A 21,768-nucleotide genomic window follows, 5' to 3' on the forward strand; every position below is an offset into this window, starting at 1 on the left:
ACATCTGCGGGAATTAGCTGTGCGGGAGATGATTTATAGTGATTTGGACAATGCCCAGACACCTCAAGACCCCGATGAAGTCCAGTGCACAACATCCATGTGGCGTAAATTTGTGCGGAGTGCACCATTAGCACATGCCAGTACCCTGGCAGCAATTCACTGGGATGAGGGGATGGGACCAACAATGTATGATGTCTCCTGCCAACTTCAAAAATATGAAGACAATCTCTCTGCTCCGCTACAGTCCTGTGTCTCAGCTGTGGAGAAATTGTCTAAAGGACTTGACAAGCTTGTGGAGAAAGTATATTCCCCCTCATCTAGACAGAGTGATACTTCAGCCACTAAGAATCAGCATTCGCCTGCTCAAGAGAGAGAGTACCCAAGACGTACACCACGTGGCACCTTGTGGTTTTATCTGCGTGACCATGGGGAAGATATGAGGAAATGGGATGGTGTACCTACTTCAACCCTAGCTGCTCGGGTACGTGAACTGAAAGGAAATACAGCAGCAAGAAGAGGGGCTCCTAAGAGAAATGCTGCTCCAGTTTCTATTGGGCAGTACCCCAGAGGCAGTAGAAGAGCTGATGTTATTCTTGACCACGATGAAGGGACCTCTACCTCTCATTTGCCAGAATTTATGCATTTGCAAGAATTAAGTGGCAGACGTTCCAGCCAGGACTAGAGGGGCCCTGCCTCTGGCCAGGTAGAGGAGAGGGATAACCGGATTTATTGGACTGTGTGGATCCGATGGCCTGGAACATCAGAACCACAGGAATACAAAGCTTTAGTGGACACTGGCGCACAATGTACCATAATGCCATCAGGCTACCAAGGGACAGAACTCACCTGTATCTCTGGAGTGACAGGGGGATCCCAACAACTATCTGTACTGGAAGCTGAAGTGAGTCTAACTGGGAATGAGTGGCAAAAGCATCCCATTGTGACTGGCCCAGAGGCTCCGTGCATCCTTGGCATAGACTATCTCAAGAGAGGGTACTTCAAGGATCCAAAAGGATACTGGTGGGCTTTTGGCATAGCTGCTTTGATGCTTTGAGCACAGAGAAGATTAGGCAGCTGTCTACCCTGCCTGGCCTTTCAGAAGACCCTTCTGTTGTAGGATTGCTGAAGGTTGAAGAACAACAGGTACCAATTGCTACCACAACGGTGCACCGACGGCAATATCGCACCAACCGAGACTCCCTGATTCCCATCCATGAGTTGGTTCACCGACTGGAGAGTCAGGGAGTAATCAGCAAGACTCGCTCACCCTTTAATAGTCCTATATGGCCAGTACGAAAGTCTAATGGCGAGTGGAGGCTAACAGTGGACCATCGAGGCCTGAATGAAGTCACGCCACCACTGAGTGCTGCAGTGCCGGACATGCTAGAACTTCAGTACGAACTAGAGTCAAAGGCAGCCAAGTGGTATGCCACAATTGATATTGCTAATGCATTTTTCTCCATCCCTTTAGCAGCAGCATGCAGGCCGCAGTTTGCTTTCACTTGGAGGGGCATCCAATACACCTGGAATCGGCTGCCCCAGGGGTGGAAACACAGCCCTACCATTTGCCATGGACTGATCCAGTCTGCACTGGAGCAAGGGGGAGCTCCTGAGCACCTTCAGTACATTGACGACATCCTCGTGTGGGGCAACACAGCAGAAGAAGTTTTTGAGAAAGGGAAGAAAATAATCCAAATTCTCCTGAAAGCTGTTTTTGCCATTAAAAAGAGCAAGGTCAAGGGGCCTACACAGGAAATCCAGTTCTTGGGGGTAAAATGGCAGGATGGACGTCGCCATATTCCAATGGATGTGATCAATAAAATAACAGCAATGTCTCCGCCAACTAGCAAAAAGGAAACGCAAGCTTTCCTAGGCCTCGTGGGATTCTGGAGAATGCATGTGCCAGGCTATAGTCAGCTTGTGAGTCCTCTATATCGAGTGACTCGAAAGAGAAACTATTTTGAGTGGGGCCCTGAGCAACAACAGGCATTTGAACAAATCAAACAAGAAATAGCTCGTGCAGTAGCCCTTGGGCCTGTCCGTACTGGACCAGCTGTGCAAAATATACTGTACACTGCAGCTGGGGAGCATGGGCTCACCTGGAGCCTTTGGCAGAAAACCCCAGAAGAAACTCGAGGTCGACCTCTGGGCTTCTGGAGTCGGGGCTATCGAGGATCAGAAGCCAATTACACCCCAACTGAAAAGGAAATACTCACAGCATATGAGGGTGTTCGAGCTGCTTCAGAAGTTGTGGGTACAGAGGCACAGCTCCTCTTGGCACCGCGGCTACCTGTGTTACATTGGATGTTCAAAGAGAAAATTCCCACTACACACCATGCAACTGATGCTACATGGAGTAAGTGGATAGCGTTAATTACACAGCGGGCTCGAATGGGAAAACCCAATCGCCCAGGAATCCTGGAAGAGATTATGGACTGGCCGGAAGGCAGAGATTTCAGAGTGCCAACAGAAGAGGTAACCCGTGCTGAAGAGGCACCACCATACAATGAGTTGCCAGAAGACAGAAAGCAGTATGCGTTGTTTACTGACGGATCCTGCCGTGTGATAGGGAGCCATCGGAAAAGGAAAGCTGCTGTGTGGAATCCCATACGACGAGTTGTGGAAGCCATGGAAGGGGAAGGTGAGTCGAGTCAGTATGCAGAAGTAAAAGCCATACAACTAGCCCTAGATATCGCCGAAAGAGAAAATTGGCCAGTATTGTATCTTTATACTGACTCATGGATGGTGGCAAATGCTCTGTGGGGGTGGCTGCAGCAATGGAAAGAGAGCAACTGGCAGCGCAGAGGTAAGCCTATCTGGGCTGCTACCCCGTGGCAAGATATTGCTGCCCGGGTAGAAAACCTGGATGTTAAAGTACGTCATGTAGATGCCCACATGCCCAAGAGTCGCACTACTGAAGAACATCAGAACAACAAAGAAGTGGATCGAGCGTCGAAAATTGAAGTGGCTCAGGTGGACCTAGACTGGGAACGTAAGGGTGAGCTGTTTGTAGCTCGATGGGCCCATGAAACATCAGGACATCTGGGGAGAGATGCCACTTACAGATGGGCTCGTGATCGAGGGGTGGACTTGGCCATTGAGGCCATCACACAGGTTACCCATGAGTGTGAGACCTGTGCTGCAATCAAGAAAGCCATGAAGGTAAAATCTCCCTGGAACAGGGGGAGATGGTTAGGGTTTCAATATGGTGAGGCCTGGCAAATTGACTATATCGGACCACTCCCAAAAACTCGCCAAGGCAAACGGTACATACTCACCATGGTAGAAGCAACTACTGGGTGGCTGGAAACATACCCTGTAAACCATGCCACAGCCCGAAACACTATCTTGGGCCTGGAAAGACAAGTATTGTGGCGTCATGGTACACCAGAGAGAATTGAGTCTGACAATGGGAGTCATTTCCGAAACAATCTTGTTACCTCCTGGGCAAAGAGGCATGGTATTGAGTGGGTGTACCACATCCCTTACCACCCACAAGCCTCTGGGAAGGTTGAGAGGTACAATGGACTGTTAAAGACTATGTTACGAGCATTAGGTGCTGGGACGTGGAAACAATGGGACACAAATCTACCAGAAGCCACTTGGCTAGTTAACAATAGGGGGTCTGACAGCCGTGCTGGTCCTGCCGAAACAAAACCCCTACACACTGTGAAAGGAGCTAAGGTTCCCGTAGTGCATATAGGAAGGTGGATGGGGAAGGCAGTGTGGGTTGCTCCTGCCTCGGGAAAAGGCAAACCCACTCGTGGGATTGTCTTTGCCCAAGGACCAGGGTATACCTGGTGGGTCATGCAAAAGAATGGGGATATCAAGTGTGTGCCTCAAGGAGATTTGACATTGAGAGAAAACTAATCTATAATCTAAGTTATATGTTGTAGGAAGATGCTGTAGGATCAACGACAGGTCAACTTTGCAAGGAGCCGGGCAGTGCAACAAGGACTTGAACTAAGCTGGTGCTGGTGTCCAGACATCCAACTCCGCCTGCCTTGAGTGGCCACTTTGGCAGATGAAGACCTAATCATCAACAGTTCTTATGAACATTTTCCAAGAAAGACCTATGGAATGAAAAGATACATCTGCCTATTAATCCTGTCCTGTTAAATCCTTGTCCTGTTAAAGGACAAGGGATAATGATGAGAATGCTTGTATGCTAAAGTATGGGGATCTGAGTGTGACACAAATGTTATGGAATAAGGGGTGGAGGTTGTACTGGGTCTGGCTGGAATGTTAACTTTCCCGGCAGCAGCCCATTCAGTGCCGTACTCTGTACTTGTAGCTGGAACAGCAGTGTTATCACACCAGTGTTGTGTCTACTGCTGAGCAGCAGTGGCACAGCATTGGGCCTTTCTCTAACCCTCCTAGGGGGTGGGCAAAAAAGTGAGGAGAGAAACATCACTAGGGCAGCTGACCTAAACCAATCAAAGGGATATTCCATACCATGTGGTGTCACACTCAGCAATAAAAGGTGGAAACAGGAAGAAGAGGGGAGGGGTGGGCTCTCGTTGAGAAGACGTCGGTCCTCCTCTCGAACACCGGCTGCGTGCGTTGAGGCCTTGCTTCAAGGACGTGGTCAATCATCGCTCATTTGTGGGAAGTAGAGAGTAATTTCTTTCCTCTGCACTTCCATATAGCTTTCATTTATTTTGTTTGTTTGTTTTCCTCCCTTTTTCCCCTTTCCCTTTTATTTCCCCTTAGTTAAATTGTTTAGTTCATGGTAGTCTTTATTTAATTATTATAATTATTTCCCTTTAATTAAATTATCCTTATCTCAACCCGTGAGTTGTTCTTTGCTTTACTTCTCCCCCTCCTTATCTAAAGGAGGGGGAGTGAGAGAGCGGTTGTGGGGTTTAGCTGCCCAGCACGGTAAAACCACCACAGTCCTTTTTGGCGCCCAACGTGGGGCTCGAAGGGTTGAGATAACAATAGAATTGATTAAACGCATACAACTAACACACTTGCTTGCTAGTAACCATGTTCCTTGCCCTGTTAATAATAATGGCTTTGTTCATATGTCATGCAATCCGTGTCATATTCTCCTTTCTCCTATATATCCGATCCGACAAAGTGCTACAATCTGTGTTCACTTTTTTTAATTCGTTGTGCTGCCAAGCACTGACCTTGGTTTTACTCTGGAATTCAGGCTCTGCGCTGTTATCATTTGGGTCCCATGGAAACTATCTTTCAGAGAATATTCAGAACTACACTGCCTTCCTTTTCTCATCTGGACACCAGTTTATTAATAATATCAGGAATGGTACCTTTTCCTTCTTTCACAGTGGGCTAATTACAACAGTTTGGGAATATTTTGAAGATCCATCTGTAACCCATGTATTGCTATTTCTAATTCTGAATAACAGGTTTCATTTTCTCTCTAAGATTAGTCGATTGTTTAGAAAACTTATTTGGGAATCTGTCCCGAAACAGTCTCGTGGTGAGTGGCACGGTGTGTGGGATGATGTTAGCAGATACCTGTCACGAGTGTCTCCTCCAATAGTTTTGAACTTCACCCCTGAGCAAGTGCTAAATCCTAAAAACTTGGTAGAATGTTTGAGAGTTGTATGTCCTGATCCTGATAATGCCGGAGAACGACAGCTTGCAGCATTGTGCTGGGTCCTGGTTTATTCCTATCAAACACTGTTTAACATCATCCAGCAACTTGAAGAGAGGGAGGAAGTCTCTGAATCTGATGACCAAGTAACACATGCTGTGGCTGACCCAGAGGACCAACCAACTATGGTATCAGTCGCCCCCATAGTCAAGTCAAAACAATGGAAACGGAGGTCAGCTCGTTTAGTAAGGGAAGAAGGCTCTCCTAAGAAGGAGGGAGAAGGGGAATTGGCAGGCACCTCTAAAGCAGAGCCGTCACAAAAACAGCAGGAAGACGAGACGGAAATCATAAAGGAATCAGAAATCACTCGATCCTTATCCCTGAGTGAGATGCGAGAAATACGAAAGGATTATGGTCGACGCCCAGGTGAACACATCCTCACTTGGCTGCTCTGATGCTGGGATGCTGGGGCCAGTAGCCTACAATTAGAAGGCAATGAAGCCAAGCAGCTGGGATCCCTCTCTAGAGAAAGGGTAATCGACAAAGTAATCGGGAGAGGAGCACAGGCCCTCAGCCTCTGGAGACGACTCCTGGCAGCTATCAAAGAAAGATATCCCCATAAGGAAGATATTGTATATCACATAGGCAAGTGGACCACTGTGGATAAAGGTCTCCAACATCTGCGGGAATTAGCTGTGCGGGAGATGATTTATAGTGATTTGGACAATGCCCAGACACCTCAAGACCCCGATGAAGTCCAGTGCACAACATCCATGTGGCGTAAATTTGTGCGGAGTGCACCATTAGCACATGCCAGTACCCTGGCAGCAATTCACTGGGATGAGGGGATGGGACCAACAATGTATGATGTCTCCTGCCAACTTCAAAAATATGAAGACAATCTCTCTGCTCCGCTACAGTCCTGTGTCTCAGCTGTGGAGAAATTGTCTAAAGGACTTGACAAGCTTGTGGAGAAAGTATATTCCCCCTCATCTAGACAGAGTGATACTTCAGCCACTAAGAATCAGCATTCGCCTGCTCAAGAGAGAGAGTACCCAAGACGTACACCACGTGGCACCTTGTGGTTTTATCTGCGTGACCATGGGGAAGATATGAGGAAATGGGATGGTGTACCTACTTCAACCCTAGCTGCTCGGGTACGTGAACTGAAAGGAAATACAGCAGCAAGAAGAGGGGCTCCTAAGAGAAATGCTGCTCCAGTTTCTATTGGGCAGTACCCCAGAGGCAGTAGAAGAGCTGATGTTATTCTTGACCACGATGAAGGGACCTCTACCTCTCATTTGCCAGAATTTATGCATTTGCAAGAATTAAGTGGCAGACGTTCCAGCCAGGACTAGAGGGGCCCTGCCTCTGGCCAGGTAGAGGAGAGGGATAACCGGATTTATTGGACTGTGTGGATCCGATGGCCTGGAACATCAGAACCACAGGAATACAAAGCTTTAGTGGACACTGGCGCACAATGTACCATAATGCCATCAGGCTACCAAGGGACAGAACTCACCTGTATCTCTGGAGTGACAGGGGGATCCCAACAACTATCTGTACTGGAAGCTGAAGTGAGTCTAACTGGGAATGAGTGGCAAAAGCATCCCATTGTGACTGGCCCAGAGGCTCCGTGCATCCTTGGCATAGACTATCTCAAGAGAGGGTACTTCAAGGATCCAAAAGGATACTGGTGGGCTTTTGGCATAGCTGCTTTGATGCTTTGAGCACAGAGAAGATTAGGCAGCTGTCTACCCTGCCTGGCCTTTCAGAAGACCCTTCTGTTGTAGGATTGCTGAAGGTTGAAGAACAACAGGTACCAATTGCTACCACAACGGTGCACCGACGGCAATATCGCACCAACCGAGACTCCCTGATTCCCATCCATGAGTTGGTTCACCGACTGGAGAGTCAGGGAGTAATCAGCAAGACTCGCTCACCCTTTAATAGTCCTATATGGCCAGTACGAAAGTCTAATGGCGAGTGGAGGCTAACAGTGGACCATCGAGGCCTGAATGAAGTCACGCCACCACTGAGTGCTGCAGTGCCGGACATGCTAGAACTTCAGTACGAACTAGAGTCAAAGGCAGCCAAGTGGTATGCCACAATTGATATTGCTAATGCATTTTTCTCCATCCCTTTAGCAGCAGCATGCAGGCCGCAGTTTGCTTTCACTTGGAGGGGCATCCAATACACCTGGAATCGGCTGCCCCAGGGGTGGAAACACAGCCCTACCATTTGCCATGGACTGATCCAGTCTGCACTGGAGCAAGGGGGAGCTCCTGAGCACCTTCAGTACATTGACGACATCCTCGTGTGGGGCAACACAGCAGAAGAAGTTTTTGAGAAAGGGAAGAAAATAATCCAAATTCTCCTGAAAGCTGTTTTTGCCATTAAAAAGAGCAAGGTCAAGGGGCCTACACAGGAAATCCAGTTCTTGGGGGTAAAATGGCAGGATGGACGTCGCCATATTCCAATGGATGTGATCAATAAAATAACAGCAATGTCTCCGCCAACTAGCAAAAAGGAAACGCAAGCTTTCCTAGGCCTCGTGGGATTCTGGAGAATGCATGTGCCAGGCTATAGTCAGCTTGTGAGTCCTCTATATCGAGTGACTCGAAAGAGAAACTATTTTGAGTGGGGCCCTGAGCAACAACAGGCATTTGAACAAATCAAACAAGAAATAGCTCGTGCAGTAGCCCTTGGGCCTGTCCGTACTGGACCAGCTGTGCAAAATATACTGTACACTGCAGCTGGGGAGCATGGGCTCACCTGGAGCCTTTGGCAGAAAACCCCAGAAGAAACTCGAGGTCGACCTCTGGGCTTCTGGAGTCGGGGCTATCGAGGATCAGAAGCCAATTACACCCCAACTGAAAAGGAAATACTCACAGCATATGAGGGTGTTCGAGCTGCTTCAGAAGTTGTGGGTACAGAGGCACAGCTCCTCTTGGCACCGCGGCTACCTGTGTTACATTGGATGTTCAAAGAGAAAATTCCCACTACACACCATGCAACTGATGCTACATGGAGTAAGTGGATAGCGTTAATTACACAGCGGGCTCGAATGGGAAAACCCAATCGCCCAGGAATCCTGGAAGAGATTATGGACTGGCCGGAAGGCAGAGATTTCAGAGTGCCAACAGAAGAGGTAACCCGTGCTGAAGAGGCACCACCATACAATGAGTTGCCAGAAGACAGAAAGCAGTATGCGTTGTTTACTGACGGATCCTGCCGTGTGATAGGGAGCCATCGGAAAAGGAAAGCTGCTGTGTGGAATCCCATACGACGAGTTGTGGAAGCCATGGAAGGGGAAGGTGAGTCGAGTCAGTATGCAGAAGTAAAAGCCATACAACTAGCCCTAGATATCGCCGAAAGAGAAAATTGGCCAGTATTGTATCTTTATACTGACTCATGGATGGTGGCAAATGCTCTGTGGGGGTGGCTGCAGCAATGGAAAGAGAGCAACTGGCAGCGCAGAGGTAAGCCTATCTGGGCTGCTACCCCGTGGCAAGATATTGCTGCCCGGGTAGAAAACCTGGATGTTAAAGTACGTCATGTAGATGCCCACATGCCCAAGAGTCGCACTACTGAAGAACATCAGAACAACAAAGAAGTGGATCGAGCGTCGAAAATTGAAGTGGCTCAGGTGGACCTAGACTGGGAACGTAAGGGTGAGCTGTTTGTAGCTCGATGGGCCCATGAAACATCAGGACATCTGGGGAGAGATGCCACTTACAGATGGGCTCGTGATCGAGGGGTGGACTTGGCCATTGAGGCCATCACACAGGTTACCCATGAGTGTGAGACCTGTGCTGCAATCAAGAAAGCCATGAAGGTAAAATCTCCCTGGAACAGGGGGAGATGGTTAGGGTTTCAATATGGTGAGGCCTGGCAAATTGACTATATCGGACCACTCCCAAAAACTCGCCAAGGCAAACGGTACATACTCACCATGGTAGAAGCAACTACTGGGTGGCTGGAAACATACCCTGTAAACCATGCCACAGCCCGAAACACTATCTTGGGCCTGGAAAGACAAGTATTGTGGCGTCATGGTACACCAGAGAGAATTGAGTCTGACAATGGGAGTCATTTCCGAAACAATCTTGTTACCTCCTGGGCAAAGAGGCATGGTATTGAGTGGGTGTACCACATCCCTTACCACCCACAAGCCTCTGGGAAGGTTGAGAGGTACAATGGACTGTTAAAGACTATGTTACGAGCATTAGGTGCTGGGACGTGGAAACAATGGGACACAAATCTACCAGAAGCCACTTGGCTAGTTAACAATAGGGGGTCTGACAGCCGTGCTGGTCCTGCCGAAACAAAACCCCTACACACTGTGAAAGGAGCTAAGGTTCCCGTAGTGCATATAGGAAGGTGGATGGGGAAGGCAGTGTGGGTTGCTCCTGCCTCGGGAAAAGGCAAACCCACTCGTGGGATTGTCTTTGCCCAAGGACCAGGGTATACCTGGTGGGTCATGCAAAAGAATGGGGATATCAAGTGTGTGCCTCAAGGAGATTTGACATTGAGAGAAAACTAATCTATAATCTAAGTTATATGTTGTAGGAAGATGCTGTAGGATCAACGACAGGTCAACTTTGCAAGGAGCCGGGCAGTGCAACAAGGACTTGAACTAAGCTGGTGCTGGTGTCCAGACATCCAACTCCGCCTGCCTTGAGTGGCCACTTTGGCAGATGAAGACCTAATCATCAACAGTTCTTATGAACATTTTCCAAGAAAGACCTATGGAATGAAAAGATACATCTGCCTATTAATCCTGTCCTGTTAAATCCTTGTCCTGTTAAAGGACAAGGGATAATGATGAGAATGCTTGTATGCTAAAGTATGGGGATCTGAGTGTGACACAAATGTTATGGAATAAGGGGTGGAGGTTGTACTGGGTCTGGCTGGAATGTTAACTTTCCCGGCAGCAGCCCATTCAGTGCCGTACTCTGTACTTGTAGCTGGAACAGCAGTGTTATCACACCAGTGTTGTGTCTACTGCTGAGCAGCAGTGGCACAGCATTGGGCCTTTCTCTAACCCTCCTAGGGGGTGGGCAAAAAAGTGAGGAGAGAAACATCACTAGGGCAGCTGACCTAAACCAATCAAAGGGATATTCCATACCATGTGGTGTCACACTCAGCAATAAAAGGTGGAAACAGGAAGAAGAGGGGAGGGGTGGGCTCTCGTTGAGAAGACGTCGGTCCTCCTCTCGAACACCGGCTGCGTGCGTTGAGGCCTTGCTTCAAGGACGTGGTCAATCATCGCTCATTTGTGGGAAGTAGAGAGTAATTTCTTTCCTCTGCACTTCCATATAGCTTTCATTTATTTTGTTTGTTTGTTTTCCTCCCTTTTTCCCCTTTCCCTTTTATTTCCCCTTAGTTAAATTGTTTAGTTCATGGTAGTCTTTATTTAATTATTATAATTATTTCCCTTTAATTAAATTATCCTTATCTCAACCCGTGAGTTGTTCTTTGCTTTATTTCTCCCCCTCCTTATCTAAAGGAGGGCGAGTGAGAGAGCGGTTGTGGGGTTTAACTGCCCAGCACGGTAAAACCACCACACGCACCCAGCACTGTTTGCTTACCTCTATTCCTTTAATAAATTGTAAACTTTGATTATAGTCCTATTTTGAAGACTGAGCCATTTATTACAAATGGGGGCTCATCCGGGATGGCTTTGGTTCCTGAATTCTGATTTGATCTAGGAGAGGTGCCCCACCATTTGGTGACTCCTGTTTGAGTCAGGTCGGGACTAATGCCATCTTGAACCTGAATAAAGGTAAGCAAAGATTTTGATTTTTTTATGAGCTCCCTTGCCGGCTGCAGCACTGTATTTTGCCTGTAATTCTGTGCGTGAAGATCTGAATGAAGACGACGGAGTCCTAAGTGTTTAAGGAGTATACCATTTGGTTGGGTGGGATTCGGTTGCCTGTGTGTGTAAGAGTGTGACTGAGACAGAACTTAGTTCCGAAGCGAGTGTGGAGGTCTTCTAACCGTGGTTCCAGTCTCCCGTGAGGGACTTGGCCGGTGAAGGACCAAAGGGATTCCTATAGGATTCGTGGGTGGGTGATAGGTCGTAAACCCCCTGCAAGACACTCTTACTAAGGTAAACAAGGGCTGTGGGAATTGCCATAGTAAAATTCCTACATGGGTCAGACAGAATTGAAGACCAAGGACCAGAAGAAAGGGAGAAAAATACCAGAAAGTCCATTAGGAATAATGATTAGAAATTGGAACAATAGGGGCCCCAGAAAATGAAAGAATAAATTAAAAATGGTCCATTATTATATGATAGAATGACCAAAAGAACCCTTAAGACCCCATGTATTTTGGTCGATATTTGGGTCCACGGAGGACTGGGTCTGTCAGGCTTTGAACATTAATGTTAATAGTATGTGGGAATAGAAATGTTGTTTTTGCAGAGTTACATTGTTTAGAAGGAGGGAATGTGGTACTGAGATATGCTTACAGTGATAAGAAAGTTTAGCAGGCGACCTTGTAAAATGCAGACAATCAGACTCCTTAGGACAATTAGGTGAAAATCACGGTGTCAAGTCAAGTCAGATAAGTGAAGAAACATTACCACTTCAAGCAGTAAAAATGTCAAAAGAAATTTGAAATTTAACAGGCCGGCGACTGAAGGCCATGCATTGTTTGTGAAGCATCAGATAGATTGTGAATCTGGATTACCCACTCAGTGGGGAAACAGGGGAGGGTCCTGCCATCAAAAGGTATATAAACTGTGTTTTGGAACTAGTAGATGCGCTCTCTCCTGCTTGTGGGGCGCCCGCCATTGCAATCGCGAATAAATGACTACTTCACTGAGATCCTCGCCTGAGCCTAAGTTATTGGCTACGGAGTGTTTCTCACAATTTGGGGGCTCGTCCGGGATCCAGTCACCTACTGGGGAGCCCCACCGCCGCAGCAGCAGGAAGGCATGCCCCGCTGATTTCAGCGGTCCTGTGCATCGACGGTGGCGGTTCTGCGGAAAGCTGACAGAGGGCCCGAGACTGGTTAAAGAGGCAGGATCCGTGAAGTAGTGGGGAAAGGAAGAAGGTAGGCACTCCGGGTTTTTAAGAATCGATCCGGTAACTCTGTGCACAGACCAAGGTAAGAAATATTAAGTATTGCCTTGGGGGTCGGGTGATCTGGTGTATGGTAAGCCCTTGCACGGGGAAGTGCTGGCACTACACCAGGGGAATCTGGTGTACGGTAATCCTTGCACGGGGAAGTGCTTGGAAGTACACCAGGGAATCTGGTAAACTCGGGTGTGCGGTAACGCTGGCACGGGGAAGTGCTTGGCGGTACACCCCCATCTTTCAGTACGTTGGTGTGTGGTACACTGCAGAAGGGAAAATTCTGTAGCACATACTGGCGAGGGTTAGGAAAGATGGGAAGTACGAGTTCCAGGGAATCTGGTAAACTCATAGGTGTGCGGTAACGCTGGCACGGGGAAGTGCTTGGCGGTACACCCCCATTTTTCAGTACGTTGGTGTGTGGTACACTGCAGAAGGGAAATTTCTGTAGCACATACTGGCGAGGGTTAGGAAAAATGGGAAAATATGAGTTCCAGGGGACAGGGAGATATCCCTGGGGGAGTGCCTACTAATAGTTCTTCCTGAAGAATGATAAGAAATTGGAAACATAATCCCAAAATTAGAGGGATTGTAAAAGAAAAGTAATTAAAAAAAAAAAAAACAAACAAAAAAAAAACACAGGTTAAACATTGTGTATCAGTCTGGACAAAAGAATCAATTAAGGAAACAGCAGTATTTTGGCCAAAATACGGGTCTGATGAAAATTCAGGCTTTAAATTTATGTGTAAACAATAAGATTCCTTTTTCAGAGAAGGAGCCAAGTTATGCTCCCTATAATCTTAATATTGAACTGGTGGCAGCAGCAGTCACTCCGGGAAGGGAGACAGGGACTGTAATTAACACTGTCCCTAAAGAAGGATTGTACTCTAGGCTCTGGCAAGAATTAGAACAAGGTAGAAGATATGTTGAGAATTTTGCCTTCCCTGATACTAACAGTACTAACACTAACTGTGTATCCTCTTAGGTGAACTACCCCATCCTCCTTACCAGCAGAGAGGTTAGGACTTTTTAAGAAGGAGAGGAAGTCTTTATTCAAGGACCCCAACAGCCTAGCTGAACAATTAGACCAGTTCCTACGACCTGATTTATACTCTTGGGGGAGGGAATTATGTCTATAAGTATGTTGTTTACAGGGAAAGAAATGGGAATGATCAGGAGGAGAGCTGCTATACAAGAATGGGAAAGAGCTCATCCTCCAGGACCAGGGGTAATACCGGCAGGGCAGAAATACCCACTTGCCAATCCTGGCTGGAATAATAATAGTGTGCAACACAGAAATCATATGAGAGACTTGGGGTCAGAATGAGAAAGTACTTGGGGATGAGACCTGATGACCCAGTATCCCAAGGGCTCTTGAAAGTTCATTGTGTGATTAAAGCCTGGAAAAATATGCAGAAAATGCTTCAGAAGGTGGGGGGATGTAGTGAACAGTCACTGGGGGACCCTCCTGCGGGAGGCCCTGGAGGTGTGTGTCCGGAGGGGAGATGAGAAGGAAAAGCAGAGAGCGAAACTAATGGTATTGACAGTGCAGCGGGTAGTGAGGCAGAGGGTTGGAGAAAGATGAAGAAAATCTTCAGGGGGAGTCAGGGCCAGGATGGAAAGGAGAGGAAGAGAGATGAAGGAATGGCAGGCAAAGAAGGCTGCCTGTGTTGTGGCCCGAGTCCTAGCAGAGACAGGCTTTGATAAGATGTTTTAAGCGTGGCCAGGCTGGCCACTTCGAATGGGAATATCTGGAGTGGAAGAAGGAGGAAAGAAGGAAAATGGGATGAAATATGCTATATTGATATGTTGTTTCAGTATCTTGGAGGGAAAAGGTATGGAATTAAGTTGGACCCTGACTGAGCCTTTGGTGCTGGTATTAGAAAAGTACAGTCTGGAGAAAGATGAAGGAAGTGTTAAAAGGGTTGCTGAAGGTGTTAAAGGTGTGGCATGTAATATTTAACAGAGCTGTCTGAAGTTGAATGAGCAGGGAAAGAGGATGTAGGCATTATCTAAGTAACAGTCTAGAAGTTTTGGTATATTTGCATATTTGCTGTGGTGTTTGGTCAGTTTCCCAAGCATCGGGGAGGGGGACGGTGGGGGGGAACAGCCTGCTCCACCAGGGGCCTCTCCAGCGGCCGCAGGGGGGCTTCGGCTCCAGCGCCTGGAGCGCCTCCTCCCCCTCCTTCTGCACTGACTTTGGTGTCTCCGGGGGGGTTTCTCGCTCTCCCAACTGCTGTTGAGCAGCAGGTTTTTGTTTGTTTCTTTGTTTGTTTGTTTTCGTGGATGTGCTCTCACAGAGGCACGGACTGTATTGCTCATGGCTTGGCTCTGGGCAGCAGTGGGCCCCTTAGGGCCAGATGAAATTGTCCCTTATCTGCCACGGGGAGGCTTCCGGGTTTTTTTCTCACGGGGGCTGCCACTGCAGTTTCCCACCCCCCTACTCACAGCCCCCGAACCTTGCCATCAAACCCAATACACTGGGGAACAGCTAGGTCATTACTGACCTGTAAAGTATCAGGGATTAAATTAACTAATGAAACCCTAAAAAGTGGGGCTGGGATAACAGTGCCACTTTGGGGGGGATACCAAGCTGAGACTAGGGGATAAAATGATCACTGGGTAATTATTGTATGTACCCAAGGCAAGGACTAATTTGTTGGGAAGGGATTTGATGATTAAATTGGGCATTCAAATAGTAAATTGTTAGACTGGAATAACAGTGTTATTAATGGAGTGCTCTCTGGCCCTGAGAGCAAACATACATGTATATTCACCTCTGACTGGAAAGACCCTTAAATGGGGGCGGAAGCAACAATATAGGTGGACAATTTTACCTCAGGGGTTTACAGGGCCACCTATCTATTTGGGTCAGTTTAAATAACAAAAGATTTTGGAGCAATTACAACCTCCCAAGGAGGTATTAATGTTAACAAATATGTGGATCGTTTTCTATTGTCAGGACAGGAGAAAAGAGTTGTGAAGAAAGCTACTAACAAGCTATTCAACTTTCTGGGAAAGCAGGGCTTGGGAGTATTAATAAATAAATAAATAAATAAATTACAATATGGAGAAGGAGAAGTCAGGTATTTAAGGCATCTAATGTCTGAAGGAAAACAGAATAAATGCAGAGAGGATTCAGGGAATTGTTGAAAATTAAGAAAGAACTAAAAAGTTTTAAAAGAAAGATTTTTTTAAGGAATCAGGAGCCATGAAGTCTGAAGGAAAATCGATACTCCCTGATGGGAGAAAAATGCTGAATAAAGTGATAATGAGGCAAATATTAACTGTTTTACATCAGAAGAGTCATTAGGAGGTGCAAGCAATGTGTGATGTTGTGCTAAGAAAGTATGTCTGTGTAGGAATATACACTTTAGGGAAGCACATATGTAGAGGATGTACCATATGTCAAAAGGTAAATAAAAAGGTGTTCTGTAACCCATCTAGAGGGGGACGGGAGCCAGTGGTTTGACCTTTCCAAAGTATACAGGTAAACTTTACTGAGTTACTTGTTTGTCCTAATTGACCACGTGACTAGATGGGTGTAAGCTTTACTGCAAGGGTTAAAGCAGGCCTTAGAGATTGAGTGGGATTTTCACAGCCCCTGGCACCCCTCCTCTTCTGGGAAGGTGGAGCGAATGAATCAGACATTAAAGAAGCAATTAACTAAACTAGTGTTAGAAACCCAACTTCCTTGGGTAAAATGCTTACTCCTACAGGTTTAAACAGCACCAAGAAAGGATATAGGAATTTCACCATATGAGATGCTGTTCAGATTGCCCTATCTGGGCAGAAGGGATGAGATACCACAATTCAAAATAAGAGAGTTTCCTTAAGAACTGTATTCTGGGGTTGTCTTCTTCTTTGTCATCTCTCAGGACCTGTGGGTTGTTGGCTCAAACCCCACCTTTGGAATTCCCCATTCACCACCATCATCCAGGAAACTGGGTCCTGATTCGGACCTGGAAAGAGTCAACTCCGGCCTGAATGGGAAGGACAATTACTGACCACTGAAACAGCCGTAAGAACTGCAGAAAAAGGTTGGACTCACTATACTTGAGTGAAGGCATCTGTCGACGCTAGTACCTGGGAAGCTGTTCCTACAAAAGACTTGTTGGAAGTTGAAATTGAAGAGAAAAATCTCGTAGTGGACTCTGAGCAGGATAAGAGCTTACAATTGTAAACTAACCTTTTATTTTCACAGGTAACTAATGAGTGTGACTTGTGATTGAGAGAAAGGACAGACCTATAGCGAACTGCAGTGCTCCCAAGGGGGGGGTTGTTATAGTAGTAGTGTACATCTTATTTTTGTATCGATAATTATTTGGAAACCTAAGGTTTAAAAATAATGACAGGGAAAAATTGATTACTAATTTTGTTTTTAGTGATTCTAGGCCTCAGAGAAGGCCTTGGTCAATTGGTAACTTGGAAAAGGCATGACCAGATAATAGCAAAAACGGGATACCCCATCAAAATATGGGTGACTGTGACAGAGGGTTATGTACCACAAGCCGTCACGTTTGATGCTTGTGAGGTGTTAGCTTGTGGAGATTTAAATGCCCAATGACAATTGAGCAGAAAGAACAAATAACTGGGAGAGACACAACAGCCAGATTGAGAATAGCTGTATGGAAACAATCCTCTATTGCCATCAGAGAAAGGGAGAAACTCAAGGAGAAAACAGGAGAGTAAACAGGAGGCCCTCTGAAATGTGGCAGTTCAAACATTTGAGATTCAAACAGGGTATGGGGACGTGAATGCCTGGATAGAATGGGTCAAATATACTGTCCAGAGTCTCAATCGTAGCTACTGCTATGCTTGTGCCTCGGGATGACCGATTGCCCAGATAGTGCCCTTCCCATGGGGGTGGACCAAAGACTCCCAAGGGATGCGATGTATGATTGCATTGTACCAAGAAAAGACTGCCTGGGGAAATGAGGCCTGTAAGTCTCTCTTTGCTGTTTCTTGCATGATAGCAATATCGCAGTTCCCCCTGCATTCTCTACAGCTATAGGTAACCATACAGCTTGCCTCTCACAGCAGGGTGTGAGTGCTACCTGGCATCTGGGAGAATTTGCCTTGTGCTACCAAGGACTTGATGGGAAACTGCTCAAGACTAGAGATCCCCAGGGCAGATCTCTGGTGGTACAGTGGAGGGAAGATCTTACGGTCCACCCTACCATCTAATTGGGAAGGCACTTGTGCACTTGTTCAATCAGTTATACCCTTCACCCTGGCATTTGAAAGAGAAACATCACAAATACCCAGAAGAAGTAAAGGAGGCTTAGGAATATCATTTGATGATAGAGTATACATAGATTCTGTTGGGGTACCTAGAGGAGTTCGGGATGAACATAAAGCCAGAAATTAAATTGCTGCAGGGTTTGAGTTACTGTTCTGGTGGGTAACAATCAATAAAAATGTGGATTGGATTAATTATTTCTATTATAATCAGCAGAGATTCATCAATTATACCAAGGATGTGATGAGAGGAATCGCTGAACAACTAGATGCCATCAGCAAAATGGCTTGGGAAAACAGGGTAGCATTAGATATGATGCTTGTGGAGAAGGGTGGTGTATGCGTGATGCTGGGCAACCATTGTACTTTTATCTGTAACAATACTGCCCCGGATGGCACAGTAACAAGAGCATTGCAAGGGCTTACCACCCTTGCCAATGAATTAGCAGAAAATTCGGGAGCAGACACTTCCATCACAGGATGGTTGAAATCTTGGTTTGGTAAATGGAAAGGGATGGTAATGTCCATATTTACATCCTTGATTATAGTAGCAGGAGTTTTGACAGCTATTGGCTGTTGCGTTATCCCCTGTGTAAGGGGACTTGTCCAGCGGTTAATTGAAACCACATTATTGAAACAAATGACCATAGATCCACCACCCTACTCAGATAAAATGATATTAGAGGAAATGGAGAGCAAAGAAAGTGAAGAAGAGGAAGATATTTACCAAATTACACTTAAAATAAATAAATAAATAAAAATAAAAAGAGTTTTTGCAAAAATCAACAGTTTATAAAAAAAAAGAAAAGGGGGGAATTGTGGGAATAGAAATGTTGTTTTTGCAGAGTTACATTGTTTAGAAGGAGGGAATGTGGTACTGAGATATGCTTACAGTGATAAGAAAGTTTAGCAGGCGACCTTGTAAAATGCAGACAATCAGACTCCTTAGGACAATTAGGTGAAAATCACGGTGTCAAGTCAAGTCAGATAAGTGAAGAAACATTACCACTTCAAGCAGTAAAAATGTCAAAAGAAATTTGAAATTTAACAGGCCGGCGACTGAAGGCCATGCATTGTTTGTGAAGCATCAGATAGATTGTGAATCTGGATTACCCACTCAGTGGGGAAACAGGGGAGGGTCCTGCCATCAAAAGGTATATAAACTGTGTTTTGGAACTAGTAGATGCGCTCTCTCCTGCTTGTGGGGCGCCCGCCATTGCAATCGCGAATAAATGACTACTTCACTGAGATCCTCGCCTGAGCCTAAGTTATTGGCTACGGAGTGTTTCTCACATAGTAGAATAACCGTGGATCCAGAAGAGAGCAAGTATGCTGCAGCTGAAACATTGGAATTAGAAATTAGAGAGCGATTGATTAAGAATGAATATGTGCTACATTTGTGATGTACTGTGTTTGTGTTGCGCTTAGACCTCCAGATTACAGGAGCCCCTCGGACCCCGAGAACCAGATCAAAATAACCTCATGATTCGGACTTTAACCAAGGGGTCTGAGATAAGGAGGACTGTTCACAAAGGGACAGGTTATGCATATGTATAGGAGTGTTGGGAAACTTCATGTATATGTAACTCTTTACTAGATATAACCAAAGCAAGTTGCCACATTAGGCGTGCACGACTTTGGTGGGACTACCCCCCCCCGGTGCCGCCCAGAACTGAGTAAACATACCTACTTTACAATCTTACTGATTGTGGAGTCAGCTTTCTGTGAGTCATTTTGGTGAGCCAGGCAGGAGACACTCTGCTCGGCTGCGGGATCGGCTGCGGCGCGGACGCCCCTAGGTGCACCCTGAGTATTTTGCTCAGAGGGGACTCCACTCTCAGCTGCTCACCGCGGGAGCAGACAAAGATCTGAAGCTGCGGACAAACGGTATGTTTTTAGCTGCTGGAGGGATACTAACTGGAGTGTTAATAATTGTATGTCTTGTTCTTAAATGTCCAGGTATTTTGTGTTGAAAGTATTTGTGTAAGTGTGAGGGTTTGAAACAAAGTGGAATAAGTCACTCCACGAAGAACACAGTCAGAGACAATACTTATTTGGTTGGTTATCATTCTAAATTATATTCTTGTGGTATGAATGAGATGTGCTAGAGGCCTCTCTGTGTGATTGCGTGATTGTGCCGTGTGAGTGAGACGCAGCGTCGCTGCAAAACGAGTGAGGAGTTCCGATCCGTGGTTCCCTATTCTCCGCAAGGGGAGTGGGCGGAGACGAACGAAGTGCGTGACAGACCGAAAAGAAGTGCTGTTTTATCCAAGTGTTGATTGGTGGTGCCTAATATATGGGCCTGGTGGTATATCTTGTGATCCTATTTTTTCTCTTAAATGCTTTGAGTGTGACAAGAAAAAAGGTGGGAGCGTTATCTAAGTAACTAACAGTTGAGAAGTGTTGGTGTATTTGCTGCAGTGTTTGGTCAGTTTCCCAAGTACTGGCGGGGGGGGGAAGGGGGCTGACTGATTATCAAAGCGGTAGAACGGAGAGAGTCATTTCTTTGGTGGTTCGGGCTTGAGCCCTGAGCGAGTTTATTTAGGCGTCAATACCTTTTAAACCCCCATATTGACAGATACACAGGAGTGATTCCTTGTTTTGTATGGGCTTACTAACAAAGCGCATGAGAAAAATTGGCATTCAGCTTGAAATTCGGTCCTGTTGAAATGTAAATTTTTGTGGAAAAGGTGGTAATGTTTGTCTAGAAGACTGAAGGCTGCGTGCTCCAGCTGTTTTCCTGAAGTTCCGTGGATTTATGATTGAAACGGGGCTCGTTAATAATTTGAAATAGTAAAATTTGTATGTGGGAAGAAGAGTTTAATCCCAGAGAATTGGGACATTTGGGAAGAAGATTAGGAAAAGATAGTAAAAACCCGCAGTAAAAAGGTTTGCCTGGAAATTGAAACAAAGGACAGTAACTAGTAAGGAATAGTAATAAATACATAAATAAATAAACAAATAAAAGGGAATGGGAAATCAAGGAAATGGGTAATATCCAAAACAAAGACATTTTAAAGAAAGCCTCCTTGGGTGCACATTGGCACATTCGAAGGATATTGTTAGAACTGGGGGCACAGAAAGGAAGAGGACTTTCACTGAGTATTGCAATCAGTGGTGGCCACTATATAAACTAAATGGCCACTTTATGGATCAGTCGACTATAACACTATCTTGCAATTAATGTTGGTTTTGAGGAGAGAAGGAAAATAGGATTAAATGTATTATACTGGTATGTTGTTTCAGCATCTTAGAGGGAAAAGGAGTGGAATTAACTTGGCCCCTGATTTAGCCTTTGGTGTTGGCATGAGAAAAATACAGGCTGGAGAAAAATAAAGGAAGGGTTAAAAGAGTTGTTGACGGTGTTAAAGGTGTGACATGTAGTATTTAACAGAGCTGTTTGAAGTTGAATGAGCAGGGAAAGAGGATGTAGGAATGTTAATAGTTCTGCCTCAACAGGAGGCTGTGATCTCAAAATCACCGGTGTGAGCCCTCTGGGGCAGAGGGACCATGATGGGTCCGAGAGAGTTGTCATGGAAACAGAAAAGCAGTTAACCTTTAAAACAACTTGAGTTTATGAGTGAGCTCAGATTGCCAATGAGACCGCTCAGGGAACTGTTGACGATTGCATTCCCCTAACCGACCCCACGCTGAGACTATAGTCACCCTGGAAATAATGAACGGTAAATACCAAAATCTGGTTAAATTGGGAATTGAGAATCTGTTCCAACAAAATCCAAAAGAAACCCCTATGGAATTTTTGGTCCGACTATGAAATGCAATGGAAAACAAAACAAACAAACGAAACTGGAGAAAATAGGGGCTAAATTAGAACAAGGAAAATGGACACTGCCAGACAGGCAAGAGATATTGCCA

General features: G+C 45.9%; 2 long non-coding RNA genes across 4 annotated transcripts in view; both read right to left on the reverse strand.

The window, feature by feature from the left end:
- Nucleotides 1-21,768, reverse strand: part of LOC311426372 — a 265,382-nt gene that overhangs the window by 104,081 nt on the left and 139,533 nt on the right. The window lies entirely within an intron of this gene.
- Nucleotides 14,760-21,768, reverse strand: part of LOC311426445 — a 93,923-nt gene continuing 86,914 nt past the window's right edge. The window contains exon 2 of the long non-coding RNA XR_014686763.1: nucleotides 14,760-15,302. This is a non-coding gene — a long non-coding RNA (uncharacterized lncRNA). The remainder of the gene's footprint in view (nucleotides 15,303-21,768) is intronic.

This window comes from Aythya ferina (genome assembly GCF_964211825.1).
Source record: "Aythya ferina genome assembly, chromosome: W".
NCBI classification, from domain to species: domain Eukaryota; kingdom Metazoa; phylum Chordata; class Aves; order Anseriformes; family Anatidae; genus Aythya; species Aythya ferina.